Raw genomic sequence first — 20,812 nt, forward strand, 5'->3', positions numbered from 1 at the left:
TTTAAGAGAAATATTATGATGAGATCATCCTCTCCCCCAAAGTTTTAACCACCAGACAAAGAAACATGAAGAAGTCCTCTGGTTAATGCCATGCTACCCAGGGCCAACAATCCTTTCCCTATCTAGCATTTCCCTGAAGCCAGGAGCAGTATTTGGCAGTGGAGGCAATTACTTGCCAAATGACAAGTCCTCAAGTATCATCTCTACCTCCTGAATTTGGAGATGCCTCCAAAAGCCAAGGACTGGGTTAGGGAAGGTTCCAGATTCTCCTCTTACTGGGAAGAATAGAGGGAAGAGGGACCTGGACCTATCAGAGGCTCTCCTTACCTTAGAAATACTCAGAAGGTGCATACTTACTTTTTTTTTTTTTTTTTTTTTTTTAATGTTTATCAGAAATCTCAGTCTGGCTCATTTGTGTGACTGGTTCCAACTTCAGCACAAGCTCTTCTCCTTAATCCTCCTTCTTCAAAATTCTGTGCTCCTCCATGATCTCCATGAGTCTGGGGACTCAGTCTTGCACTGCCTGCCTGAGTATGTCTGGCGTTGAGCCCTTGGCCAAGTTTTCTGTCAGATCAGGATCTCCATTATGCGCCCCTTCAAAACCACAACCCAGGAGATCCTGAATGCCCTTGTTCTTTCCTGAAGGACCTTTCACAGACACAGCGGTTTGAAAAAAAAAGTGAAACACAGGAAGGCAGAAGCAGCACAAGAAAGGGCAGATGAAATATCTGTGACTTTTACTAACAAACACATGTTGCACCCACTAAGCAATAGACATGTTTATATGCATTGTTTTTTGCTGACCCAGTGTGATTCTAAAAACTGCACTCCCCTTGGAGCATATACAGAAACCCAGAGACAACAGAAAAGCTTCTGGATCTAAAAACAGCCATCAAAAAGCCAATGGACCCCCTGGATTCTAATGACATTCTTGTTATTTATTCCCTGTAGACTAAAAATTATTATTAAACATAAAGATACCTTGGGCAGTTTCCCTAGTCCTGGGGTTAAAGAGGGCAATAATGAGGGATATCACTAAAAGGAACAGCATTAGAAGTGAGACCCAGTGGGGACAATTTAGGAGAGAAGCAGACTGGTACAGTTTCATGCCAGAAGGTGTCACTGTATTACAGCCCTAGGAGAAAATGGATACTCCTAAAGACCAAGAGAATTTAGACCTAAGGAGGGACCAAACCAGACAGAAAAACTGAGGCTCAGGGATGATAGAAAACTAGGAATAGAGCCAAAATGTTACAAAGCCACCATGTCAACTTCTTTCCCAATGAGCCAGCCAAGCTGAAATGGTATCCCAAATGCTGTTTTAAAAGGGCAGGGGACAATCTATCTCTTCCAAAGAGTTCCAGAAAGTATGTGTGTGTAATGGAGGAGACTTCTGTGATCTGGGGAACAATTTTATAGGGCAGCTTCCTCCCCAAGAGCACAGGGTAAGCAGAGGTCATGGCACCTGTTGGGAGAGGGGGCAGAAATCCAGCTGTGTAGAAGGCAGGCAGCAGCCCCAGCACTGTGAGCTAATGCAGCCAGCAGCAGATCTATCTGCCTAAGATCTGGCCTCCCATCTCTGGAGACCTGAAGAACTAAAAATCTCGTATGGCCAGAGGCAGGGAAATCACCCAGCAAGCTGTGGGCAAGCTACCGGATTTGGGCAGCTTCTCTGCTGAATTTTAATGAAGTAATTAAGAGCTAGATAATAGAGATGGGGCTCTGCAGAGCAACACTCAGGAACCTAACCTCTTTGATATGTTCCTGCATCAGGAAGCAACTCTATCACTAGATAGCTTCATTAATATTCCAGCCAGCTCTCAGGCTCTTAAAGTGATCTATGCCAAAGTTTGTTAGTCTTTCAAATTACCTGCTGAGGTTCTCTGGTTTTTTTTTTTGTTTTAAAAAAAAGGATGAATGAATGCATTCTAGGGAAAGACAATGTTACAGAGGAGCAGAAGATCCTTTGGGCCAGCTCATATTTCATTTTCAAAAACTGGACTAGGTTATAAAGAAGAAACAATTATGGAACCACTCTATGCAGCTTGATCAGGTGATATGGCAACCCAGAAGAACAGGAAACCTGTCTTTACCTAGGATCCCTCTTTAAGAGTTGGCCACTTGAGGGGCGCCTGGGTGGCGCAGTCGGTTAAGCGTCCGACTTCAGCCAGGTCACGATCTCGCGGTCCGTGAGTTCGAGCCCCGCATCGGGCTCTGGGCTGATGGCTCAGAGCCTGGAGCCTGCTTCCGATTCTGTGTCTCCCTCTCTCTCTGCCCCTCCCCCGTTCATGCTCTGTCTCTCTCTGTCCCAAAAATAAATAAACGTTGAAAAAAAAAAAAAAAAAAAAAATTTAAAAAAAAGAGTTGGCCACTTGAGGGATACCTTGACTACTGCACCAATGCAGCTGTTAAACCCTTGGCCCATAAAAAAGATAAAGAAGCCTACTACTTAGGCTCCATATAGCCCAGAAAGCTTTTTTCAGAGAAACCTAACCTATCTACTCAGAGGTACACCTTTATCACCTAGGGTCAGGGAACAGAGAAGAGCTGGCTCTCCCGCTACTCACCTGGTATGTTCTCCCCTCTCCCCATTGCCTTTCTGTTCCTTAAGGCCCAGGTGAAACTTCATCTCCTTTAGGGTACCTTCCTGTATAATCCTGGAAGCTTAGAACTGGACCTCAGAATTCAATTTACCTCTATCCTCTCTCCTCCCTCTCTTGTAACACCTCTTTAAAAAGGATTCAGCTGCTATTTGAATGCTTCCAAGGACAAGGAGCTTAACAATTTCACAAGTTCAGTGTCAGGCATTTCTTACTATAAAAATACACTTCTAAGAATTCTGTTTCCTGACTACTTCAACAAATTACAATAGTTGCCTGGTGTGGCTATAAAAGGGTAGCAAGAGGGAGGCTTGTGGTTACTGCACTGGTAACCAGTCTCCAATCTATACCTAGATTGTGGTTGTGATTACATGAAGCTGTGTATGAACCCACACACATGCATACACACATGCACACACATGCGGGTGCATGTAAAAGTGGTGAAATCCATAACAGCTCTGTAGATTGTACCAATATGAATTTCCTGGTACTGATACTGCACCATAGTTCTGCAAGGTGACAACTTTGGGGGAGGCTATGTGAAGAGTATACAAACCTCCCTATACATTTATCTTTCCAACCTCCTACATACCTATGGTTATTTCAAAATAAGTAAAAAAAAAAATAGCTGGTATCTCTTGAAAGATCACTGTCTGCCATGTACTGTTTAAATACTTTTTTAAATTAAAACTTAGGTATTCATTTTAGTTATCAACTCAAATCTGACAAACACCACAGAAGGAAGATAGGAGGTAATGCTGGGATTAGAAGCCAGGCTGTCTGGTAGCAGAGTATTCCTGCTTGACCACAGCTTTGCCCCCTGACACTACATCTGGCAGGAGGAAGGTGTAGTAAACTGCATCAGCCTTAATACATGGTATTAATTTCTAGAATCACTCTGTTAACAACTAACATTTATACAAATTCTGTCCCTCAGAGGACTTTGCATACCATATCTAATTTATCCTCACAACAACCATGTGAGACAAGCTTTTACTTCCTGCAATTCCCAGATGAGAACACCGAGCTCCCAGCCCTCAGACCCCAAATCTTAGGCTCCTACCACCTTACATTTCCACTATTCTGCTGCTTTCCTATACAGTCACAAAGTAACACAGTTGTTTTTAAATGCCAATCCTCCATTAATTCCAGTCAGCCTTTACCTGGAAACAATGACCTAAAAGTCCAATCTCTCCAAGAGTGGCAGAAAGCAGTCTCCAGGGTCCCACCTCCTGGAGAAATCCCAGGGCATCTTCTTACCTTCCAACAGCAGGTGTCAGCACAACCAGCTACTTTAAAAAAGGTATATGCCCTAAGCTTCCCTCACCCAATAATTTAAAATAGAACAAGCTCGTATAATACATTGTCCACACCTGTTTCATTCCAAACACAGAGGAAAAGGAGCACAGAAACAGATGATCAGGTCTCATCCTAATATAGGAGGATTTAGGGAACCTATAGAGTGAGATTGCAGTGGAAGGGTGAGCAGTACACATAACTTTCCTCTCAAAAAGAGTGACAGACTAACACAATTTTTGATATTCTATCATTGGTGATCCATTTATTTGCCTAGATAAGTCTTTTGTAATTCCTATAATTCCCTTTAGAAATACAAATATCTCAGAGAAAAATTATTTCTCATCTCACAGATGTCTCTATGGCATCAGGTTAGTGGGGATCAGCTGACAGCCAGCCCTTGCTGGAATGAAACATCATCATGGTGTCTGATGTTTTTGGAGGGCAGGGGAGAATGAGAAGACAACACAGAAAAAGGAGGGAGAAGGATATTTGACTACATAATTAAGAGTTGTTTCTAAAAGGGAAAATGCTGTAGACTGCATGTTTGTGTCCCCCAGAATTCAAATGTTAAACTCTAATCTCCAATGTGATAGTATCTGCAGGTGGGGTCCTTGGGAGATAATTAGGTCATAAGGCTGGAACCCTCAAGATGAGATTAATACCCTTAGAAGAAACAAGAGAGAGCTTGCTTCCCCTCTCTTTCTGTTCTTAGCCACAAGAGGACACCAAGAAGACAGCCAGATGCAAACCAAGAAGACAGTTCTAATCAGTACCTGACCATGCTGACACGCTTATATAAGACTTTCCAGCCTCCCGAACTATAAGAAATAAATTCCTATTGTTTAAACTACCATCTTTATGATATTCTGGTATAACAGCTGAGACAGAAAATGATACATTTCTAATCATTTCTCCAACAACCCTCAGAGAACAAAAGTTATCAACACTGTTCAAAGGCTCGGGGCATTTCTAAAATTTCTCTTGGAGTTGGCCTTACCCTGGGTTGGTTAGGTCTATTCTTTTCATGTTCTCTTCTCTGATTTGCATCTTGGGTACTCTCACAGGAAGTTTTCAGAAATAAACTCTCCCTAGCCTATGTTTCAAATCATTCTTGTGAGATATAACACATCTTTATCAACTTTCAACTCTGAGCAGGGCACTAGTCTGGGTATTGGGAGCAGAAAGGGGACAAACCATACCCAACCTGTGTTCTCTACAGTCTCTTCCAGGATAAAAGATAATTGAACATTCTAGTTCAGAAACGTCTGAGTCCCTCTACAAGGGGCTTATATCACCCAGTCTGTAGCCATCAGATTCTCCTGCTGGTCCTTTCCTTACTATGCATGTGTCAGTGCATTAGTCAGCTTTTACTTCCAAACAATGCTGCATAACAAACGATACCCAAATCTCACTGGCTTATAATAAACATTCATTTTTCTCCCTTATGTCAGTAGGCTAGGATTCAGCTCGTCCCAAACAGGCTCCACTAGGCTTGGACCTGGACTATGCATAGAGTTGTTTCATCTGTCTCATTATTCTCTGTTGGCCAGGAGCTATCCAGAGCATGTTATTACATGGCAGGTGGCATAAACACAAGAGGTCAAGCTGAATAACCAAAGCACATTCAAAGCCTCTGGTCACATCATAAATACTAATATCTCATTGACTAATCCATGCTCAACAACAATGTGGCATATGCTCCTGCTCTAATGAGAGGTACACCAAAGTCACATGGCAATGCTCATGAAGGTATCCTATTATAGAGGGGAAAAGAGCTAAGATCAATAATCCACCTACAGTCAGTAATAACTAATTTACTATATGAGACAACTTCCCAAAACCCCAGATGACCCTGACAGAGTAGGGCCTCTGAGGCCTAAAACATGAGACAGAATCAATTGACCAATCAGTTACACTTCCTTTCCATTGTGACTTAGCACAACAATGGCCCATTGTAACCAGAAAGCAGCTGTAGACACAAAGGGAAACATCCTTCATTGTGCCTCTCTGGCTTTGTTCCAGGCCCCAATAGAATACAAACCAGAATCCCAGGCAGCCTTGGTGCTGGACTAAGGCTAATCATCTGTGTAACAAGTCTGCAATCAGAGAGAGTAGAGTAATAGGGTCAAATATCAAGGGGTCAGATCTCCCTATCCACCCCTGCCACTATCCTTAGAGGCTGCAGTGTGCTGGCCCTCAGAAGCAGCTGTGGTCACCCAGTCTTCATGATCAAAAACTTACGTTAGTAACTGCTATTTTCAGAGGGGCTTACTATGTTCCAGACACGATATAAAATATTCTGTTTTGATATACTCTTTTGAAGACCCTATAAGATTAGATTGATCACCCCACTTTACAAATTAAGTAAGATAATGTTCTCAAGGCTGCATATCACAAGGCCTGACAGGTGGCAGAAGTAAAAAGATGAATGAGACAGAGGTAGTAAGGCTGGATTCCAGCTCTTATGTTAAACAACATCCAGGTGGTTAACTCTAATTCTAGGGTCTCACTTCAACCATTTTTAAGTTACCACCATGAAAAGTTACCACTGTAAGAAGGCTGCACTGAAAATTAGGGAAGAGCTTTGTATAGAACTGAGCTTTCAGTGTCCCTGGAAAACAGACACAGGAGTCTTACTTATCTCACCTTATCTCTGATGGCTTAACTTCAAAACAGCATCTCTGAGCTACACAGAATCTGAATGGCAAGAAGTCAAGAGAAAGAAGGCTGGACAAGAAGGGGAAGATTCTCCCTTAGATCAGACTGTGGGCTCCCTTATCCTTAGTTCTTCAGTATGACTCCCTCAGATCACTTCCCAGCAGACTATTTTATGGGAGGCTAGGAGGAAGAGGGCTACTGATCAGTAACAGTGCCACTGGCCCACAAGACTAACGAAATGGGAGTTGCCTCAGTTATACTCCTCTCAAGGGAAAAATATACTGCCACTTTCCTCAGTTATAGCACAGCTTCCTGCCCAGATTGCCCCTGCCCCTCAGAGCTTGGGGAGTGAGCCATGAAAACAGGGGCTTAGAAGACAGTGGGGTTTTGGGGCACCTGGGTGGCTCAGTCGATAAAGCATCCAACTTCGGCTCAGGTCATGATCTCACAGTTCATGAGTTTGGGCCCCACATCAGGCTCTGTGCTGACAGCTCAGAGCCTGGAGCCTGTTTTGGATTCTGTGTCACCTTCTCTCTCTGCCCCTCCCCTGCTCACACTCTGTCTCTGTCTCAAAAAAATGAAAACATTAAAAGAAATTATAGGGGGTGCCTGGGTGGCTCAGTCGGTTAAGTGTCCGACTTTGGCTCAGGTCATGATCTCATGGTTCGTGAGTTTGAGCCCCACATCAGGCTCTGTGCTGACAGCTCAGAGTCTGGAGCCTGCTTCGGATTTTGTGTCTCCCTCTCTCTGCCCCTCCCCTTCTCATGCTCTGCCTCACTCTGTCTCAAAAATAAACAAAACATAAAAAAAAATTATATATGTAAAAAAAGAAGACAGTGGGGTATAAATGGCCAGGCCAAAGAGCCCTGACCCTCTCTGGGGGTCTCCCTTCAAATTCTGTTGGATTACTCACAAAAAAGCCCCATACCTATCATATTTAGAATCTCCATATTCCTCTAATAGATAACCTCCAAGGGTAATGTGAGCAAAAAACACTGTCCTGAGGCCACTCTCTCTGCTCTCTGATTTTAATCCCACTAACACCACATTTTTAGCCAATGTTGGAGAATGGGGCTGGTTGTTGATGGAAAGTGAGATGAAATGCCTTCCTGACAAGGACCCATGACCTCCTCAGTAGGCAAGGAGGACAAAAAGGTGAGCCAGATCCCAGAATAGGTCAAGGCTATCTCTCAAGGATGATTCCCTCTTTCAGGCTCATTCCATATCCTGTGTGCCATCTAGTAGGACAGACACATGTTATAGGAAGGAAGGGAACCATGATGGGCCCTACATGAGGGGGGGGTCTCCTTGGAAAGGGCTGAAATCACAGCATCCCAGCACTCGTGTAATTGAGGAAGATATTTAGGGCAACCTAAGCTCCCATCTAACTCCTCCTTTCGTGTATTTTCTGAGATAAAGTATGACTGAGGCCAGAGAGAGCCCCAGAAGATTCCTTATTCACATCATCATAATAGGCTATTCAAAAAACAAAATAAAACAAAGGAGACAAACTCGACCCAAACTTTCTGGAACAATGAGTATTTCTTCCTGTTCGTATTCTGATGATTCTTCTCAGTAAGTTCGAAAAAGACAGGCATTTTGTTGGTCTTTTCCATGGCTTCTGCTCCTTCAGCTCCAAGAAGCCTTGACTGGTAAAGTGCCTCTGCCCGGGGCTCACACACCTCCCATGCTCTCCACAGCACAGCTCATATCATACCATATTGTTATTGTCCCTTGCTTTCTCTCCCTCCAAGAAAACATTTTCAGTTTTGCACATTTTGGCATATGGAAAGTTCATCAGGTTTCTGAATAACAAATAGAGTTTCATTTTCTCTGATCCTCCTATGTGTCTCTCTGCCTACCCTACTACATGACTCTGAGAGTTCCTCTGCTTTGAGTTTTAAGACTCAGGAGACACTCAGCCTGGTGTTAGGCTCAGGTTTAGTTCTCTCAGGTAGACAGTCAACAACTCAAATACAGGGGCCATACTGGACACTGTACAAGTCTCTGCACCCCAAACAGTAGCATCTCCAACAGAGCAGGACTCAAAGACTGTGCTCAGTCAGTGTTGTCTCAGTAACGTGCAGCTGGTGGTGGCATCATGCTTTGGTGTATATCAGCTCTCCAGCTTACCTGAGAATACCAAGCACCAAGATCAGGACCACAAACACTATCTCCTGTTCTGTCTCTTTCTCTGAATTAGAGCAACCCAAGATTCCTACAAATGTACCAATCCTATCTTTCTCATCTCTTTAGAGATGGCCCCAAGGGAAGCCCTAAGTGTTTTCCATGTAGGCAGGGCAGGGAGGAGGAATGGTGACTCTTCATGGCAGTCAATCCTTGCTCTGTGCTTCCCAGAAGCTGCAGTGTCTGGGAAACCAATGAGTTCAGCACGGACAATGAGACACAGCTCCTCTTACTCCATCCCATCCCTATCTTCCAGGTCACAAAGTACCTCACGCCTTGAGCTGTTGAGCCAATTACCATGGAAAGCATAGAAGCCTATAGGAAACTGGAGGCAAAGAGGGGAAAAAGAAGCCCCTCACCACATTATCTAACATTGTAAGGATCCTAATGCCAGAAACCCAGAAACATACAGACCCTTGCACACACCAGGTTTCCTCTTGTTAGAATCAGTCCATTAATAGGTGTTCTCTTCCAACTAAATGAAGCAGATGAAGCCATTTGAGCCATGGTCTCAACCTTCACAAAGTGCCCTATGTGGATGTAGAGTCAAGACTCACCCAGAAGTAAGGACATCATAGTGTGGATGAATAGACTGTATGGGTAGCACAGACCTTCAGAGCAGCAAAAATCCACATGAAGGAGAGAGATCACCTGCAAGCGTAAGCTCCTAAAGGTGACAAAGCCTGAGCTGGCTCCCAAGTAAGAGACACATCAATGTAAGTAGAGAGAAGGCTGTTAAGATATGCAAACTGTAAGTTTTCAGCAATGGCAGAATGGGCCATTCAATGCCATTGTATGAAATGATGCTGTCTTCTTAGGCTTGATATTAGTTTAAAATAAAATAATACCATTTCCTGCTTGATTACAGTTAGAATCAGAGAAGGATTTTCAGTCTGACCCTCAGTAGTGTTTAAAATAGTGGAAAAGAGCAGATAAGGCATTGAATAAAATAAATGCTTCTGATCTCAATCCAGTTACTGCTGAATGCAGCAGTGGATGGAAAGGTAGGTCGCCTCTGGCATTCTCAGCCATAAGAAATTTAACGATGGATGAAAATGGATAAAATCAAGATGCCCTGATAGAATGGGGAGGCTTCAATATCTCAGAAAATTAGGATCCTTGTAACCAATTTTATGATAGCTGGATTATAGCTAAATAGGATTTTAAGTCTATTGTAAATGAAAGGAAATCTAATTTAACTGGGCCACATCATTTTTACTGAAATGTGATAAATGCTAATTTCTTTGCCGGGCACCAGTGACTTGGCTTGTGAGAGCTGTTTGTGAGGTACTCAAGTCTGACCAATCTCAAATTGGCCTTTTCCAGTCCTAAGGCTAAGCCTGGAATCCACAGGTTCAGGATGGGGTGGGCAATTAAGGGAAGCAATCAAAGTTTTACCTGCTTTGCTCCAGGCCCTTATCACTATGTGTCCAAGGTCATTTGGCCACTTTTTAGGACCACCTCTCTTTACCAACGTTAGCCTGACCAGAGCTGCAAAACAGTATCCCAAGTACCTGATTTTAACCACTCTCCATCTTTTATTATTATTATCCCTGTCTGTAAAATATAAAGTAAATAATTAAATAAAATATCCAAAGGCAATGTTGTAATATACACAAAAGCCAAGAGATAGAAAAGGACAGGCCAACATGGCAGAAAGTAATGAGTACAGTTGGTGTACAAGATATCAGATGGAAAGCAATGACATATGTTTGTATTATTGAAATATCCTTGAGAATTCCAATTCTGGAGTCATTCTTTCCTTTAATACTCAAATAAAATCATCAGAGTTCACATTTCATTTCCCTACCATACCACTTCTTTGGGAATGTAACCACGTGGTTACTCCTAGTCCCCAATTGCAAACCATTACTGACACAGAATGTAGTACTTAACCAACTTTCTGAACACCTGAGGATGTCATAAGAAATTACAATACCGAAAAATAAAACTTAAGTATTCCTAAAATCTACTAGCTGTAACCCATTCCAACCTTTACTGACTCTTTCCCTCCTCAGCCCTAACCCTCTTGCTTGGGTCTGCCCTTGCTCATACCAGAGTTCCTTCTACTGCCTTGTCTTTGCCTGTTTCCTGGGCCCCCAACCCTGTCCCCAAAACCATCTAATAAAGATACTCATGTTTATAACTATAACTAATATTTACTGAGCACTTCCACATAACACCTTTTTAGGCACTTTATCTACATTAACTCATTTAATCATCTAAATATCCTTCAGATACGGGTAACATTATATTCATAGTTTATAGATGGGGAAGCTAAAGCACAAATATTTTAAGTAAATTATGCAAGATTTAGATAACTGGTACATGGTGCAGGCTACAACTCAGATGCAGGAGTCAGACTCCAGAGATGATGGTTTGAACTACTCTCTTATACTGCATATCCAAAGAACAATCTCTGCACCCAAGGAACACTGGTTCAGTTGATACATAAGACAGTTTAGTGCACTGTGATGGGTAACTTAATGTATCAACTTAGCCTAGCTTACAGTGCCCAGTTATTTGATCAAACACCAGTCTAGATGTTTCTGTAAAGGTACTTTTTAGATGTAGACTTTAAAAAATCAGTAAGCCAGTGAACAAATAAAAAGTAAATAAATGAGTAAATTATCAGATGACCTCCATAATGCAGTTGGGCCTCATCTAAACAGCAAAAGCTTTAAGAGCAAAGACTAAGATTCCTCAAAGTGGAAGGAATTCTCTTCAAGAATGCAATACAGACTGCATTGTATACTTGAAATTCATTGGGAGAGTAGATCTTAAGCATTTCACAACAGGGGGAAAGAAAAGCAACCATTGAGGTGAAAGATAATCCTTTCACAATGTATACATATATCAAACCATCACAACCTATACTCTAAATATATACAATTTGTTGGGGTACCTGGTGGTTCAGTAAGTTAAATGTCCAACTCTTGGTTTTGGTTCAGGTCATGATCTCATGGTTTGTGGGACTGAGCCCCATGCCAGGCTCTGTGCTAACAGCATGGAGCCTGCTTTGGATTCTCTCTCTTCTCTCTCTGCCTTCCCCCCCACCCCCACTCTCTCTCTCTCTCTCTCAAAATAAATATACATTAAAAATGTTTTAATTAAAAAATAGAAAATAATTATATACAATTTGTAAGTTTTACTTCCCTAAAGCTGGAAAAAATTAAATATCAATGCTAATGCTAAACATGGGTAGATAGAGAATATTTAAAAATAAATAAATAAAAGAATGCAACATAGAACACTGCCTGAGTTTCCAGCCTGCTACTCTGTGGAACTTGGTCTCAAGACTTGCAACATCAACTCTTACTTGAATTTCTATCCCTTCAGCCTGCTCTACAAATTTGAGACTTGCCAGCCGCTAAAATCAAATGAGCCAATTCCTAGAAGGGTGAGAGTAGATCTATGGCAACTAAGTAGACTTAAGTCTTCCAATTGTCTAAAATCTTGCTTATGTGGGATGCTAATCCAAGCATAATTTTCATGTTTGATTATACTGAAAGAAACCCTTCCCAGACAGAATAGAGGCAAGAACAAAAGGTGTTGGGGGAAGGGATACAGGAGTACAAAGGCAAGGGAATTAAAAGCAAAAATGAATTACTGGGACCTTATGAAGATAAAAAGCTTCTGCACAGCAAAGGAAACAACCAACAAAACTAAAAGGCAACCAACGGAATGGGAAAAGATATTTGCAAATGACATATTGGATAAAGGGCTAGTATCCAAAATCTATAAAGAGCTCACCAAACTCCACACCCGAAAAACAAATAACCCAGTGAAGAAATGGGCAGAAAACATGAATAGACACTTCTCTAAAGAAGACATCTGGATGGCCAACAGGCACATGAAAAGATGCTCAACGTCGCTCCTTATCAGGGAAATACAAATCAAAACCACACTCGGATATCACCTCACGCCAGTCAGAGTGGCCAAAATGAACAAATCAGGAGACTCTAGATGCTGGAGAGGATGTGGAGAAACGGGAACCCTCTTGCACTGCTGGGAATGCAAACTGGTGCAGCCACTCTGGAAAACAGTGTGGAGGTTCCTCAGAAAATTAAAAATAGACCTACCCTGGACCCAGCAATAGCACTGCTAGGAATTTACCCAAGGGATACAGGAGTAGTGATGCATAGGGGCACTTGTACCCCAATGTTTATAGCAGCACTCTCAACAATAGCCAAATTATGGAAACAGCCTAAATGTCCATCAACTGATGAATGGATAAAGAAATTGTGGTTTATATACACAATGGAGTACTACAGGGCAATGAGAAAGAACGAAATATGGCCCTTTGTAGCAACGTGGATGGAACTGGAGAGTGTGACGCTAAGTGAAATAAGCCATACAGAGAAAGACAGATACCATATGGTTTCACTCTTATGTGGATCCTGAGAAACTTAACAGAAACCCATGGGGGAGGGGAAGGGAAAAAAAAAAGAGGTTAGAGTGGGAGAGAGCCAAAGCATCAGAGACTCTTAAAAACTGAGAAGAAACTGAGGGTTGATGGGGGGTGGGAGGGAGGGGAGGGTGGGTGATGGGTATTGAGGAGGGCACCTTTTGGGATGAGCACTGGGTGTTGTATGGAAACCATTTTTACAATAAATTTCATTTACTGAAAAAAAAAATAAAAGTACTTTTAACACAAAAAAAAAATGAAAAAAAAAAAGGTGTTGGGGGAAACAAAACCCCATCCTTCCATATTCTTCCCCAGTGAAACTTCCATCAAGTGTAAGATTATCCATACTGTGTGCAGAGAGTCCTGGACAATGCTCTGATCCACAAATGAGGCCACCTCTCCCACATCCAGAGGTGTTTTCCTAAGGCAATTCCAGCTCACACAGTGCCCAATGCAAAAAACCTGTTCCTTGCTTTTCTATTTCGGACACAGCTATGATCTGAATGTTTATGTCCCTCCAGGATTCATATGCCAAAACCCTAACTAACAAAGATAATGGTATTAGCGAGTGAGACCTTTGGCAGGTGATTAGGTCACAAGAGTGGAGCTCTCATAAATGGGATTAGTGCACCACCTCTAAGATCCCACAAAGCTCCCTCTTCCCTTTCTGCCATGTGAGGATATAATACGAGGTCTGCAACCCAAAAAAGAGCTCTCACCAGACCGTACCAGTGCCCTATTATAAGATTACTAGCCTCCAGAACAATGAGAAATAAATTTCTGTTGTTTATAAACTACCTAGTCTGTGTTATTTTGTCATAGCACCCCAAAGGCAGGCACTAAAATCTCCTTGTGCTTGGTGCACTTACCACATCCTGCTCAATACAATTAGTTACATCACTCAGCTTAACATCTGAGGCATGGAAATTAACATCTTCTGAGTGGAGTCCAGTGGCCTTCTTATGAAAGGAGTTATGGATGTGCCACTCACATATTTGGAAAAGACTATGTCTCCACTCCTGGATTTTTATTAGTACCTCACCTTTCCCTGGGTCACTCTCCCAATTCCTACTCTCAACCATCAAGGACAAAGACACACACCCCTCCCCACCCTCATAATATACTTCTACTCACTCATTCAGCTACACCCCCCAGCCTCTGTGTTGTACCTCAAAGACCCAAACAAGCTCCTTCCTTCCTGAAGACTTTTGCAGTCACTTGTTCCCTCCACCCAGAATTCCCTGTTCTCCAACTGCTTCATGTCCCACTTCTTCCTCTGTTAAAATTTCTGCCCAGCTGTTGCTTTCTCAAATAGGCTTTCCCCATACCTTATCTCCCCTATCTGCCCCCATTTCCTTATCTTGCCTTTGTTTTGTTTATCACACTTTGACTAGGGAAAGCTGAAATCTAATGTGTGTATGTATATAAATATACATGTGTATTTGTATACATGTATGTTAATTGTCCATAAAACCCCACTACAATGAAAGCTTCCTGAGACCAACATCACACTGTCTCTTTTGCGTACTCCTGTTTCCTCAAAATCTAGAGAAGTGCTTGGCATATGTAGGATATTCAGCTAAATAAATGAAAGAATAAACTTTTATATGATTCAATGAAAGGATTCAGTTCAGCTTTTTCTACCTCCAAATAAGAGCTAGCATTCCTATTATTTGCTACAAAATAACCCATCACTCACTTATTGGTTTGTGGTGCTGACTTTATCATAAGCCAAGTTCCCATATTTAAGGTACTAGATTTTGAAAAAGCAGGTTGAAATTATCACCAGAAATATAAATAATATGAATAAAAAATAAAATCATGTACCTTAAGAATTATATGGGACTTTCTGGTGCATGTATTTTTTAAAGCTCCCTATGTGATTCTGACGTGTTCTCTCACCTCTGCCCCCCACAAAAAACTATTGCTCTAGCTATTAAGCACCTCATGTGGGCTCAGCCTGGAAGATAAAGAAATGGTGTAAGGCATAAACTTTGCCCTTGAATCACTTACTGTCTCAGTGGGGAGACAAACATGAACTGAAAACCATCAGAATATTAAGTACTAAATTTTCTGGGAAATTATACACATGGAAGAACATTAAGATAAACGCTGTTGGAGACAATGAGAAACAAAAAATAACTTGGTCATGTGTAAAGGATTCATTGTGACTATTAGAACTGATTTTATAAAGGACAATAAATAAAATGGAATTCTGCCCTGTTCTTTTGGGAAGAAAGTTTAAGCTGGCAATTCCTCCACTTACCATCCAGTTTGTTTTCAAGTTAAGTATCTGCAAGTGAAAAATGAACTATCTTGATAGAATAAGCAAAATTTGTAAAAAGAGCTTCCAATTATAGTCATGTACTTAAAATTAAATGGCAATGACACAACTGTCTGAATTGAAGTGCATGTAGATCTGTTACTTAATCCATCCCATATGTGTATGCACATGTACGTATGTGCACATGCCTATATATTTATCGTTCTAAAATATATTCATAATAGAGTATCAGACTGCCCACTCTTCATGCTGGCCATGGGAACTCTGTCTCCGAAAGAAGCTCTGAGTAGTCTAATGGTTCTTTTCCAGATGCTGTAGGTGATTCTATTTTAAAAACATGCAGCATTTCTGGCAGTAGAGACTTTCAAAACACTTGGCACTATATTTGTGCACAACGCACCCCCTCGGCAAATATATCAGATCCTTGAATTTGTGTGTGTGTATATATATTACCTACTTTAAGCCCATACTGGACGAAGGCAGGGACAAATATATATTAATTTCTAGCATCTCTTAAGTAGTTCTCAGTATGTGGGCTCCCGAGCAGCAGCAGCAGTGTCACCTGAGGACCTGTTAAAATTGCCAGATCTCAAACTCCACCTCAGAAATACTAAATTAGAGAAGCTGTGAAGGGAGAGGACCCTAGGTTCACCTTGTCTCACAAAAACATTGAGATAACACCCACATCAGTGTAAATAACCAAGAAAATGACAGGAAGACTGGTAGAATATACTCTCCACACCTAAAATGTAAAGAGGTCACATCAAAGAGGGTAGAAAGTGCAGAGACTGGATGGGGAGCCAAAGTGACCCATAGGACTATCCCCAAGATGGAGGGATGCTGTAGGCATCAAGAGGGAAGAGAAGCAAAGCAAACCCCATACCTGGCACCCTAGGCACATGGGACCCTCAGTGGGAACATGAATCCCCATAACACTTGGCTTTGAAAAACAAAGGGGCTTAACTTCTCAAGTTCTTACCATCAGTGGTATTTATACATGGAAATTTAAATATCATCAACCACAGTTCTGGGAGAGGCAGAAGGCAACAGGAAACGGAGTCAGCATAACGAACAGCCCTGCTCATATATACCATGGAAGCACTAGCTTGAAAAACTTCTAGGGTATACAAGAGGGAGATTTGTTTAATAATCTCAGAGCATACGCTGAAGGGGCAAAGATCTTTGGATGACTATTCCAAGAATAAAAGAGCTGGTGGATGCCATTTCCCACCCCACCCTCCCCCTGTCCAGCCTAGATACACTGATACCTACAAGAACCAGTGCAGCTGCCAACAATGGCTACAGGTCCCTTTCCACAGCTTGCAAACACAGATGCCCTGCCCTCACATCCTCCTGTAAACCCACCCTCCTGTCTGGACTCAACAAAATCCATACAAAGCAGCACCATGAGCATGGCAGTGTGCAAGTAGCCCCAGTGCAAGTCAGCACCACTCCAGAGTTACTCCTGCCCCAGGGAGAGAGGAAGATAACCACACCTACCAGTTCCACTTCAACACCAGCAGTGAGCTGTGGGCAGACATCTGATCTAACTATGGCCCTTCCCACCAACAAAAACTTCTCAGGAGACAACACAGGGAGAGGGCCCTGCAGTTCCATGTGGTGCAGCTTTGGCAAATGTCAGGTCTAACGCAACCCAAGACCAAGGCAGCCCCAGACTGGCTCAGTAAAAACACAGGGACCAAACCCTCCCCATAACAGGCAAAAGAGCCATTGTAGACGACTGAACTTAAGGCAAAGGTGGCTCAGCACAACAGTAGGGCACATGCAACACATATAAGAGACACACCTGAAGGGCCAGGTTCTGGTGAACAGGGGACGGTGTACACAGAGCACTAAAGACTCTTCTTCATAAGGTCATTACCTTCAAGAGCAGGAGATGTAGCTGACTTTCCTAACACATAAAAACAGTCACAGAGAGGGTTACCTGGGTGGCACAGTTGGTTGAACATCTGACTTCATCTCAGGTCAAGATCTCATGGTTCACAAGTCTGAGCCCCACCTTGGGCTCTGAACTGACATCTCAGAGCCTAGAGACTGCTTCAAATTCTGATCTCCCTCTCTCTCTGCCGTCCCCCACTCATGCTCGTGCTCTCTCTCTCAAAAATAAATAAATATTTTTTAAAAAGACACAGAGAATTAGACAAAATGAAAAGACAGAGGAATAAGTCCCAAATGAAAAACCAGGACAAAATTATAAGAATAAACAAAATGGAAGTAAACAATATGCCTGGTAGAGAATTAAAAGTAATGGTAATAGGGGCGCCTGGGTGGCTTGGTTGGTTAAGCGTCCGACTTCAGCTCAGGTCATGATCTCACGGTCCGTGAGTTCGAGCCCTGCGTCAGGCTCTGTACTAACAGCTCAGAGCCTGGAGCCTGTTTCAGATTCTGTGTCTCCCTCTCTCTCTGCCCCTCCCCTGTTCATACTCTGTCTCTCTCTGCCTCAAAAATAAATAAACGTTAAAAAAATTAAAAAAAAGTAATGGTAATAAAGATACTCAGTGGATTCAAGAAAAGAGTTGAAGACTTCAGTGAGACCCTCGACAAAGAGACAGAAAACATAAAAAAGAAGCAATCACTGATGAAGAACTCAATAACCAAAATTAAAAATACACTAGAGGGAATACATAGTAGACTAGAGGAAGCAGAGAAACCAGATGACCAACCTGTAGGACAGACTAAGGGAAAGAAATCAAGATGAACACAAGAGAGAAAAAAATGATATAAAATTGGAATAGACTCAGCAACACCATCAAGTGTACTAACATTTCACTTTACAGGGATCACAGAGAAGAGGCAGAAAAGGAGCCAGAAATTTGAAGAAGTAATAGCTAAAAACTTTCTGAATCCAGCTGAGGAAAGAAAAACCCAGATCCAAGAGGCACAGAGATTCCCCCAACAAAATCAACCCAAGGAGGTCTACACCAAGACACATAGTAATTAAAATGGCAAAAAGTAGTGATAAAGAGAGAACTTTAAAACAAGCAAGAGAAAAGTTATGTACAAGGGAAACTCCGTAAGGCTATTGGCTCATTTTTCAGCAGAAACTTTGCAGGCAAGAAGGGAGTGGCATGATATATTCAAAGTGCTGAGAAGAAAAAACCTGCAACCAAGAGTATTCTTTCTATCCAGCAAGGCTATCATTCAGAATAGAAGGAGAGATAAAGAGTTTCCCAGACAAAAGTTAAAGGGATTCATCACTACTAAACCAGCCCTACAAGAAATGTTAAAGGGGACTCTGCATGGAAAGGAAATACGAGTAAGAAAAGTAGGAAGCAGAAAAGCAATAAAATTAAGTGTAACTACAAAAATCAGTCAAAGGATCCAGAAAATAAAGGGATGCAAATTATGACACCATATACCTAAAACATGGGGTGGGGGGAATGAGAAGTAAAAATCTAGTGCTTTTAGAATGGGTTAAAACTTAAGCAACTGCCAACTTAATATATACTACTATAAGCAGAAGATGTTACATATGAACTTAATGGTAACCACAAATCAAAAACTGGTAAAGGATGTGCAAAAACTAAAGAAAAAGTAATCTAAGTAAGTCCCTAAACAAAGCCAGCAAACCATGAGAGAAGAGAGCAGGGGAAGAAAAGAACAAAGAAGAACTGCAAAACAACCATAAAACAAGTAACAAAAATGGCAATAACTACGTATCAATAATTCCTTTTAATGTAAATGGACTAAACACTAATCAAAAGACAAAGGGTGACAGAATGGGTAAAAAAGCAAGACTCATCTATATACTGCCTACGAGTGCCTACAAGTGCCTATATGCTTTAGGTCTTTTCATACCTAAAGACACCTACAGATTGAAAGTGAAGGGATGAATGGATAAAGATGTGTTAAATATACATAATGGATTATAACTCAGCCATAAAAATAAAATCTTGCCATTTGCAGTGTTATGGATGGAGCTAGAGAGTATTATGTTAAGCAAAATAAGTCTGTCAGAGAAAGATAAATACCATGATTTCACTCATGTGGAATTTAAAAAACAAAACAACTGAACATGGTGGGGTGGGAAGAAGGGCAAACCAACAAACAGATTCCTAACTATAAAGAACAAATTGATGGTTACTGAACGGGTGGGAGGGGAAGTTAAATAAGTGATGAGTATTAAGGAGGACACTTGTGATGAGCACCGGGTGTTGTATGTAAGTGATAATTTCTACATTCTACACCTGAAACTAATATTGCACTGTGTGTTAACTAGATGGAATATAAATAAAACCTTTGGAGGGAAAAAAAGAAAGTGAAGCAAAGGAAGAGCACTTATCATGCAAATAGAAATTAAAAGAAGGCCAGGGTAGCAATACTTATATCAGACAAAATAGATGCTAAAACAAAGACTGTAACAAGAGACAAAGAAGGACACCACATAATCATAAAGATAACAATCCAACAAGAAGATATAACAATTGTTAATATTTATGCAACCAGCAGAGGAGCACCCAAGTACATAAAGTAGCTAATAATAAACATAAAGGAAATAATCAATAGTGATACAATAATAGTAAGGAACTTTAATACCCCACTTACATCAATGGAGAGATCATCGAAACAGAAAATCAATAAGGAAACAATGGCTTTGAATGACATATTGGACCAGAAGATCTAACAGATATATTCAAAACATTCAATGCCAAAATAACAGAATACCCATTCTTTTCAAAGGTACATGAAACATGCTCCAGAATAGATCACATGTTAGGCCACAAAAAGTGTCTCCACTAATTAAAAAAGACTAAAGTTATACCATGCATCTTTTCCAACCACACTGCTATGAAACTAGAAATCAACCACAAGAAATAATCTGGAAAGAGCACAAATACATGGGGGTTAAAAAAGATGCTACTAAACAATGAATGGGTCAGCCAAGAAATCAAAAAGGAAATCAAAAAGTACATGGAGACAAATGAAAATAACACAATGGTCCAAAATCCTTATGATGTAGCAAAAGTTGTTCTAAGAGGGAAGTTTATAGCCATATAGGCCTCACTCATGAATCAAGAAAAATTTCTAACAACCTACCCTTACGCCTAAAGGAGCTAGAAAAAGACAAAACTTAAAACCAGTAAAAGGAGGGAAATAATAAAGATTAGAGCAGAAATAAAATAGAAACTAAGAAAGCAACAAATCAATGAAACCAGGAGCTGGTTCTTTGAAAAGATCAACAAAACTGATAAATCTTTAGCCAGATTTGTGGGGAAAAGGAGGGGAGGGGAGACTCAAATAAAGAAAATCAGAAATGAAATAGGAGAAGTAACAACTAACACTAGATAAATACAAAGAATTATATAAGAATATTATGAAAAATTATGTCAGTACATCGGAAAACACAGAAGAAAT

Source organism: Lynx canadensis, chromosome A3, assembly GCF_007474595.2.
Source record: "Lynx canadensis isolate LIC74 chromosome A3, mLynCan4.pri.v2, whole genome shotgun sequence".
NCBI classification, from domain to species: domain Eukaryota; kingdom Metazoa; phylum Chordata; class Mammalia; order Carnivora; family Felidae; genus Lynx; species Lynx canadensis.